The sequence below is a fragment of the Ovis aries genome, chromosome 16 (genome assembly GCF_016772045.2).
Source record: "Ovis aries strain OAR_USU_Benz2616 breed Rambouillet chromosome 16, ARS-UI_Ramb_v3.0, whole genome shotgun sequence".
Classification (NCBI taxonomy): Eukaryota; Metazoa; Chordata; class Mammalia; order Artiodactyla; family Bovidae; genus Ovis; species Ovis aries.
The window spans coordinates 35,863,296-35,873,213 of record NC_056069.1 but is presented as its reverse complement, the minus strand read 5'-3'; the positions used below and the strand labels follow the sequence as shown (position 1 = coordinate 35,873,213).

At 42.9% G+C, this 9,918-nt stretch overlaps 1 long non-coding RNA gene across 1 annotated transcript; it reads left to right on the top strand.

Annotated features, from left to right (window-relative positions):
• The first annotated feature begins 804 nt into the window (after positions 1 to 804).
• Positions 805 to 3,927, top strand: LOC121816773 (uncharacterized). The gene is made up of 3 exons (XR_006056457.2): positions 805 to 1,121; positions 1,685 to 3,506; positions 3,616 to 3,927. It is a non-coding gene; the product is annotated as an uncharacterized LOC121816773 (long non-coding RNA).
• The last annotated feature ends 5,991 nt before the right edge of the window (positions 3,928 to 9,918 follow it).

Below are 9,918 nucleotides of genomic sequence, written 5' to 3'. Positions count from 1 at the left end.
GAGGGAGGAGAAGATGACAGAGAATGAGATGGTTGGATGGCATCATCGACTTGATGGAGATGAGTTTGAATAAACTCTGGGAGTTGGTGATGGACAGGGAGGCCTGGCATGCTGCAGTCCATGGGGTCGCAAAGAGTTGGACATGACTGAGTGACTGAACTGAATTGAACTGAACTGCTGGGCCTCAGCACTTCTCTTTAAAAGACAAATAATAATGCCTATGTCCCAGGGTTGTGATCTGCCTACAATGCAGGAGACCTCGGTTCAATTCCTGGATTGGGAAGATTCCCTGAAGAAGGGATAGGTTACCCACTCCAGTATTCTTGGGCTTCCCTGGTGGCTCAGACAGTAAAGAATCTGCCTGCAATGTGGGAAACCTGGGTTTAATCCCTGGGTTGGGATGATCCCCTGGAGAAGGAAATAGCAACCCACTCCAATATTCTTGCCTGGGGAATCCCCATGAACAGAGGAGCCCACCAAGCTACAGACTGTGGGTCGCGAGGAGTTGGACATGACTAAGCACAGCACAGCACAGCACATCCCGGGGTTGTATAAGGATGAAAGGAGCTAATGCACAGATCCTGGCACACGTGAAATGCTTAATATTCAATAAATGTTGGCTCTTGTTATAACCCCAGTGCAGCCATGCAAGGGCTTGAATAGACTGCCAAGGCATCAGTCCTGGGGAGCCTGTCCTGAAGCCAAACTTCCTCCCTGCCAGCTCCTCTCTTCTGGCCCAGGACCCTAGCTGCCCAAATCTGCCCCTCCACCCCTTCAACAGAAGACAATCAAGACAATTTTAGCACTGGTGGCTCTTCGCAGAGAGGTGGCAGGGACTAGAAATGAAGTGGCAAGAAAGACATGGGTTAAAGGGTACTGGTAGCAAATAAGAATGGGAACCAAAGGAGAGCTGTTAAGGGGGCTCGTTTCACCCATCATCCCAGCACTGGATGACGTAAGAAAGCCTTTACAAGTATGGGGAATGTCAGATCCAATCGCCAGCAAGCCAGTCCTCCATGGAAGCTTGTTGTCATTGCTGTTTAGTCACTAAGTTGCGTCCAACTCTTTGCAACGCCATGGACTGTAGCTCACCAGTCTCCTCTGTCCATAGGACTTTCCAGGTAAGATTATTGGAGTGGGTTGCCATTACCTTCTCCAGGGGATCTTCCTGACCCAGAGATTGAACCTGCGGCTCCTACTTGGCAGGCAAATTCTTTAACATGGTAGCAAAATGAATGCCTATCATTTTTCTCTTACTTTGCATAAGTACTAAACATCCTGAGTTAGTGCAAAACCTTGTTTCCCTCCCCTGCCAAAGACCATTAAAACCACGTCCTGTGAAAACTGGTTTAAGTAACATTCTAATCATGAACTGCTCAGTCATGATACAATAATTATTAATATTTATAAAGATCTCGATTCAACAAAGATAAAATAATATTCAGTATAGTTTCCATGAGAAATATATTTGGTCATATTCTGAGTCTCTGAAAATTGGCCTTTCATCTTTTGTGCATATTAACTAGAACATACTATTTTCCGGCTGTATCAGAAAGTACAGTCCACTCTCTTTCTTGACTCAAGATCTGCAGTTTTCCTTTCGAGTTCCATTTATCTTCTTGCGAAACATGTGCCCCAAAGAACAACAGGATAACATTTTCTCAAGACAATATTTGTTTTGCAGAGTGTATCCCTCATACTGGACACCACCCAGCTGTTGGAGACCCTGGAGGCCGAGAGTCTGAGGTTCTGACATTGCAGTTCAAACCCCAAAGCACAGAGGATCTTCATTTTGGTTTCAGAGAAGTCATTATCTTCAGCTTTTTTTTTGGGGGGGGGGGGACACTGAGCTGACCCCCAAGAGATAAGAACAAACAGAATGTGTTCCATCGTCCTCAAGTCTGCTGGATCAGCATATATTTCTCACTTAAAGCTTTTAAGTATTTGACTTATACATTGACGAACACCCCCTCAGTGGACTGTTAGGGTTTGGTTTAATCTTCAAGAAAACTGGCATTAAAATAGACCTTTTCCCAGCAATAATCATCTCATTTATGATAAATTATTCTATTCTCAGTACCTCTGAGACACATGAGAGCTTTTATGCAATAAAGAAGCCATTTATTTCCGAATATTTTAATGCATGTTTCCATATTTTTCTCATTTTTAATGCAAGGACCATTGACAGATTGTAAGAGAATGTCTTTTAAAAGCAAATTTATGGCAAACATTCTAGTGAAATGGATAGCAGCATGCATCAGTGCAAAGCTGTACTGCTGAAAGGAGCAGGGCAGAGATGTTCTAATTCTCATTTATGTGCATAAAAGAGTAACCTCGACAGAGAAAGACAATGTTATTGGGCAAATTGATAAGATGTGGGAGACCTCCATTCAATGTGGGCACCATCCTTTCATTTGCTGTATGTACTTGGATGTTTCTAGTCTCAGCTGCCACCCCTGAAATGCAGGGGGAAAGAGACAGATGTCGGAGAAGGCACGTGACTCCTTATGAAAGGAGTTGAGTCTGAACTTTTATGTGTCAACTAGAGAGAGGCTGTTTTGAGAAGACAGAGAATCTAGGAACAGATAATACGGTCTTTGTAAGAAATTTGATAATTTTGATTTTCGAAGCTTCTGTTCTAGAGCTGTTCATTTGGGGACCATCTACCCGAACAGCCTTAATTTGGTTCTTAATTGGGTCAGCGGTAACAGGGTCTGGAAGGAAAATCTCAGGATCAAAATATACACGTCTTCTGTGTCTTTTATTTATGCCAGGCTTTGGGGGCAGAAAAATATCTTTTGAGAAATCTCCTCAGATATATAATTCTGACATGCTGCCTAACTGAGAAACACTACATTTAGTATGAGATTTAACTGCAATCATATGTACTGTCAAGAAAATGCATTCTTGACAAGAGCAATACAGTGCTTCTGGGAAACCAGCTCCCATGGATAGCTTGTGACCTTCTTTCGGTAAAATGCTCAGTGCATTTTCTGGACATTAATATTGTCCATCAGTTAAAAAAAAAAAAAAGTCATTGTCTATGCATCAAGATAATTCAAAGTCACATTCTGGACAAAAGAGTTAAAGACTTCTGGGTGAAGAATCTATTGAGCAGGGGATCTAATTTTAGTTCTGGACAGATGAGCTATTTTGGCCTTGGGGATGTTGCCTAACTCGGAACATTGCATCTAGCTCTCAATTCCCTTCCAAGTACCTGGCAAAAGGAGAACAAATATAAGAGGGAAATGATAAGTCAGTGTGAGGATGATTTAATAGAAGCAAAAGCTAGAAGGAAAGAGTCAGGCATGCACTGCCTTACTACCGTGTGCCAGGCACTGTGTTGTATGTTCCCACTGTTGGAATGGAAGAATATAGCAGGAAATGTCTAAGGATGCTGGATCCTGGGGACCAATGGCTCAGATCTGCTCTAACATGGAAGCCAGTAACCATGTGCTGTAACTACTGAACTCTTGAAGTGTGGCCAGTGCAAATTAAGATGTGCAGTAAGTGCAAACTACATACCAGATTTTTAAATTTTGGTTCAAATAAAAAGAATGTAAATTATCTCACTGATATTAAATAATGTTGATCTGATGATATTTTCATTGGAAGGACTGATGCTGAAGCTGAAACTCCAATACTTTGGCCACCTAATGCGAAGAACTGACTCATTGGAAAATACCTTGATGCTGAGAAAAACTGAAGGCAGGAGGAGAAGGGGACGACAGAGGATGAGATGGTTGGATGGCATCACAGACTTGATGGACCTGAGTTTGAGCAAGCTCTGGGAGTTGGTGATGGACAGGGAAGCCTGGCATGCTGTAGTCCATGGGGTCGCAGAGTTAGACATGGCTGAGCAACTGAACTGATCTGAACTGAACTAATATTTTAGATATTGGGTTAAATAAAATGCATTATTAAAATTAATTCACTTGATTTAAATGCATGACATCTAGGGCATGGGTCTTAGTCAAATTCCTCTGAGTCAGTTCCAAGACAGTTCTGGGAGCTGCGACTACACAGAAAGTACATGTATACAGGTAGCTGGGAGTTGAGAATCTGCATTTGAGTGACTGGGCAAGAAACTTGGGACTATGTAGCTACTACAGGCTTGGGATCTGGGAGCCAGCTGTCTGGGTTTGAATCCCAGCTTGGCTAATTCCTGTGTCCAATGGCATAGTTTCCCCAGCTATAAAGATTAATTCCAGTAGTTGCTTCAAAGAGTTGTAAAATAAAATGAGATGCATGGAAAGTGCTTGGTAGGTACACATAGTGAGGAGGAATAGGTATTGGCTGTTGTGACAGTAGAGGAGTTGTAGGATAAAGCTCTGAAGACTGCCACACGAATCAGCACATTTAGAGTCAATGAAATGCAAAAATACTCATGAGCCAGCCAGCTTGGCCCTGAAGCAGAGAAAAGAGATGGCAAAAGAAAAATGCTGTAACCTTAGATTTTATTCCTCAGGAGATGAGACGGTAATGAGTTCCTTGAGGACAACTCTTGGATACATATCAGTACCAGAAGTTATGGTTAGTTTGACCTCCCTTTGCCCATAGTAAAGAAAGAGTCCCTTATCTTGAGTGGTGAAGCATCTTTCTATGCACAAGGACCCCCCTGAGGACCCTAAGACACCACACTGTGGGTCCAGTGTCAATGGACTGGCACAGCAGCCTGGTCAGAAATAAACCCAGGAACTGCCTACATCAGACATGAGCCAGGCGGGGTGGGCCAGCACAAAGGGTTGAGAAAGGATTGGAGAATTTCTGCTCAGAGCGGTCAAGAAGTGGCATGTCACAGCAGGTCACACAGGAGGAGGAATACAACAAGGAGCTTCTGGAGGCTTCTTGAGTAGTAACTTCTATTTACAACTCATCCAACTCCACTTCAATGTCTTTGGGAAGGATGCTTAGAAGCTAAAGATAATTAAGTGTAATTTTCCTAGATTTGGTGTGTCTCCTAGGAGATGTTCTTCTGAAGCTCAGGCCAAGAGGACCACGGGGAAGGAAATTTTAATGTGGCCATTGGAAGCCAAGGGGGCATTTCAGAACCATTGGCTGTTTCATTGCATTACAGAGGAGTTTGGTGGAGGGTGATCTTGGATTGGAACTAAGGGAAAAGGGTTTGGGGACAGATCTTGAAGAATGGGCTTGCCTTCCTTTCTATTTCTCTATCAAAAACTATGTGTTACAGGAAACCTAGTCTCTGAGCAGAGAAAAGCCAGTCCCTGGATATTACTGGCAAGAATTATAACATCTCGCTGAGGAAGACATTCTCTGTCACAACAGGGAGTCTCAAATTAGTCAAAGACTTGGAATGGTTTCTTGATAAATGAAATGTAATCAATTTTGGTGACTTCTTTGGGGGATATTACATGTCTTGTTCCATTCTCTTTGTTTACTTTGGATTGACACTGAGGTCAAGTGCACAGTTGTTGGTCTCATCCCAATAGCCCAGAAAATATGAGCACATCTGCAGCCCAGGACACAGCACTCAAATGACCAGATGTAAAATGTGGTGCAAGTGAACCAAACAGTTGAGGGGATACACTCTGTAGCCATTAGAAAGCCATATATAAAGTAGTGACATTTAAAAGAGACTTGACTTATCAAGTCAACACAAAATGTTCAACCAAGTTTAACTCTCATATAATGCTAGTGGGCTTCCCTGGTGGCTCAGTGGTAAAGAATCTGCCTGCAGTGCAGGAGACCTGGGTTCAAACCTTGGGATAGGAATATCCCCTGGGGAAGGGAATGGCAACCCACTCCAGTATTCTTGCCTGGAGAATTCCAGAGGCAGAGGAACCTGGCGGGCTACATGTAGTCCATGGGTTGCAAGGAGTTAGACACGACTGAATGACTAACACACACAATGCTGGTTGGAATGTAAATAAAATAAATGCCTCAGAAACATTATGCTCCTCAGAAACAATTCCACTCCTATGAACATACGTAACAGAAATGCACACACATGTGCTCCAAGACACATGTACAAGAATGCACATGGCCACTATCCCGAAAAAGTCCTTATTAGGGCACCTCTTTTGCATGACATCAAAATCTCCTTGGCCTCACATTTGCTCTTACAACTGATTTCAGGCAGGCTTTGGCTTCTGCAGGTACCATCGGTATAATAGTGCCTTGCCTAGGGCCTGCACCATGTACACCTGACTGCCTGCAATGCAGCCTCTCTGACTTGGGATTCTTTTGGAAAACTCATGCATGAATGACCTGGGAGAACAGGAGAATTTGTGCTGGTGGGATAACTTTTGGTCTGTGGGAGACAGGAGCCAATCGGCAGTAAGTAAATGTTTCCACTTCAGTTCTCCCTGGTAAACAGTTCTGAAACGCATTTCAGAAGGCCCCTTAGGAGATACTGAAGGAACTGAACAGCAACTAACTTTAGGAGTAGTTAATAAAATATCCATACGTTGGCCTCCCCTCTTTTTCGACTTCACTGTTCCAGGCCTGCATACTTGCTCCCAGGGAAAACATTCCCAAATGAAGTGTCCACAGGCAAACCAGTCTTGAGGTCTCCTTTTGGGGGAGCCCAGACCAAGACAGTTCAATTTGGAAACCACCCAGTAGTAGAGTAAATAAACAAATTGTGGAATAGTCATAGGAAAAACAGTTAAATTCCATTTCAGAAAAATGAATGGAACTCACAAATATCATGCCAAATCAAGAAGCTAGCTAGAAAAGAATATATGCTCTAGATTCTATTCAGACGAAGTTCAAAAGCAGGCAAAAGGAAATCGTGGTATTAGAAGTCGGGAGAGTGGTTACCTTTGGCAAGGAGGAAGGGGGCATTAATTGGGAGAGGTTAGGAGGGGGCTTCTGTCAACATTTTCTTTCTTGGACTGGACATTGTTATGCGGTACTCACTTTATGATAACTCCTTCAGCTGAGCTTTTAGGTTTTGTACACTTGTGTTATATGTGAATAAACACTATTTTAAGAGTGCTTAATGACTAACCCTTTACTCAACAAGCTGGTTTTAGGAAGATCACCATTTATGTCTACAGTCTACTGTTCTTTAGTCGCTAAGCTGTGTTGGACTCTTTTGAAACCCTGCAAACAGTAGTTCACCAGGCTCTTCTGTGCACAGCATTTCCCAAACAAGAATACTGGAGTGGGCTGCTGTTTCCTTCTCTAGGGGATCTTTCCAACCCGGAGGTCAAACCTGTGTCTCCTGCATTGGTAGGCAGATTCTTTACCACTGAACCACCTGGGAAGTCTGCAGTCTACTGTAGGAGATGCCAATTTCAGTTCCTTCCCTAGCCTAGAGGGTAACATGAACAAGTGAAAATGACCCAGCAGGACTGTGATTTTTTGAACAGGGAGAGTTCTCTTTAGTTCCAGCTGGTGTTGTGGTAGTAAACTGGTGGTACAAAAAACACCCAAGTGATCAAAAGAGAGAGAGAGGGAAAGAGGGAAGGAGGACAGGGGAAGGAAGGGAGGGAGGGAAGGAAGGAGAAAGGAAGGAAAGAAAGAAAGAGGAAGAAGGAAAGGAGAGAAAGGCAGGGCAGAGATGGAGAAATAAAAGCCCTAATTTGTAGTTTGGCTAATGTCCAAGGTGTAAATCCCACTATGACTGATTTTTGGCGATCAGCTGTTTTACAGCTCGCTCACAACCCCTTATCATTCTGAGCACCCTATCACTGGCTCTTAGGAGCCAGTCTGAGCTGGCCACAGCACACCACCAGCTCTAGACATTAGTTGGCATGTATAAAAATGATTCCAGTGTGTCCTGATCTTGAAAATTTTCCAAGGAAGCCAGAAATTTGGATTTGTATGTGAAAACTCTTGATTTTTAAATGATATCAACTAATTCACATTTTTCAAAAACACTTAACAAACCAAGCAAGAAAAACCACATCTGCAAGTTAGATTTGGCCATTAAACACCAGTTTTTGACCTCTGGTCTCTCTGATGAGGCATAACCTTTTGGATACAAAGAATGGAGAACTGACCGAACAGTGGCCGAACAGTGCAGTGAATGCAGTGCTACCTGGGGCTTGCTTCCAGTTTTACTACTGAAATGGCTCTGCTTGCTAGGGCCTCAGTTTCCGCATCTGTATTAGGATGCCTTCTGAAGACATTCTTCTCACACAGGAACTTCGAGGTTTATGTAGCAAGCATCCAAACACATGAAGCTATCCTTTGTGTTACGCTGTGTGTGCTAAGTCACTTCAGTCATGTCCAACTCTTAGTGACCCTATGGACTGTAGCCCACCAGCCTCCTTTGTCCATGGGATTCTCCAGGAGAGAATAGTAGCGTGGGTTGCCATGCCTTCCTATAGGGGATCTTCCTGACCCAGGGATTGAACTTGCGTCTCTTAGGTCTCCTGCATTGGCATCCTTTGGGACTGGACAAACTCCACCACGTGGCAGGGACAATTAAGCGGTGCAGGCCCGTTGACAGACATTCCAGGTTTGAAGGTCCTGCTTTCTCTCCCTCCACCTGTCATTCATCAGTGAGAAGGTGAGGTTTTCTCAGGCCAGCAGCCTAACAATGTCCAGTGGCCCTGCCAGGGAAGTCCAGTCTTGATCCTCCACGGTTCTTGAGCGCCTTGATTTCTGGGGGAAAATAGATTCACTTTCTTGAAAGAAAACAAAGCAGAACAGGGAGACTTCATCTCGGCTTGTGCGGTGGCTCTGCCACCTGATAACTACGGATACCAGCTTCACTTTCCTCCCCTGAGTTCCTGCCTCACAACGACTGTAACAAAAAGCATCAGCTGCTTCAAATGTCTATAGCACCGAGTCTGTGCAACAGGGTGTCAAATACATGTTAATCACCATGATTACTGTTATGATTTATCAAGGCATCTCTTTAGAGGTGGTGAACAGCCAACAGCTAGATCCTCGTTAAAATTTAATCTTATGTCTCTTTGTGTTTCATTTGGTCTCCTTTACTCTGTTATTTTAGAGATTCAGCCAGAGCTAATATTTCTGTAAGACTCAGACAGGTCTGGACATGGACATTCTCATCTAATCCAGATTTACAGGCTCAGGAATGCTCTCAGAGAGAAGCTGCTGTGTATTCTGTTGGAGAAAATTCACATGCCAGGAGGAAAAAGAGTCAAACGAAATATGTGAGAAGGCAATTGGGTAGTTTAATCTGTGCTCCTAATTTAGTTTTAGATAGTATGTATATGATCCCAAAGATAGGATTAGTAACTATATTAGAGCTTGAGATAAAGGGGAAAAAGGGTCATACTGATTCTGTTTCTGAAATATTGATATTTAGTTCATCAATGACTTTTAAAATTAATTTTCATTTTTAAAATATTGCATTAAAACATCTATCTTGATTACTAAATTTTTGGCACCCCTCTAAATTTTGCACTTGAGGCAAAATGCCCCATTTGCCTCACTCTAGACCTAGCTGTATAGTCCCTAAGCCAACAGCCTTAAGGCATTGAGCGGAATAATTTTTTTATTATTATTCTACTTTAATTCAATCAAGAAAATGACTCAATATCTTCACATAATGAAGCAGGTTTTCATGGAGAATCATTGAACTAGGAGTCAGAAAGCCCAGTTCTAGTTTTAATCTGGGTGTATTAAATTGCTGAGTACAATACTAGGCTTCTCTGAAATGCTGTATCTTTAAAATAAATTCCCTGGTATCTCAGGTGGTAAAGAATCTGTCTGCAATGCAGGAGACGTGGGTTCAAGTCCTGGGTCAGGAAGATTCCCTGGAGAAGAGAATGGCAACCCAATCCAATATTTTTGCCTGGAGAATCTCCATGGACAGAGGAGCCTGGTGGGCTACAGTCCATGGGGTCACAAAAAATCAGATACCACTGAGTCTAACACATACACACATTAGCAATACATATCTTTTTGGTGTAGGCTCAAATACATGAATGCTTTAAAATGTTATATTAACCTTTTGATTACTGATGCTTT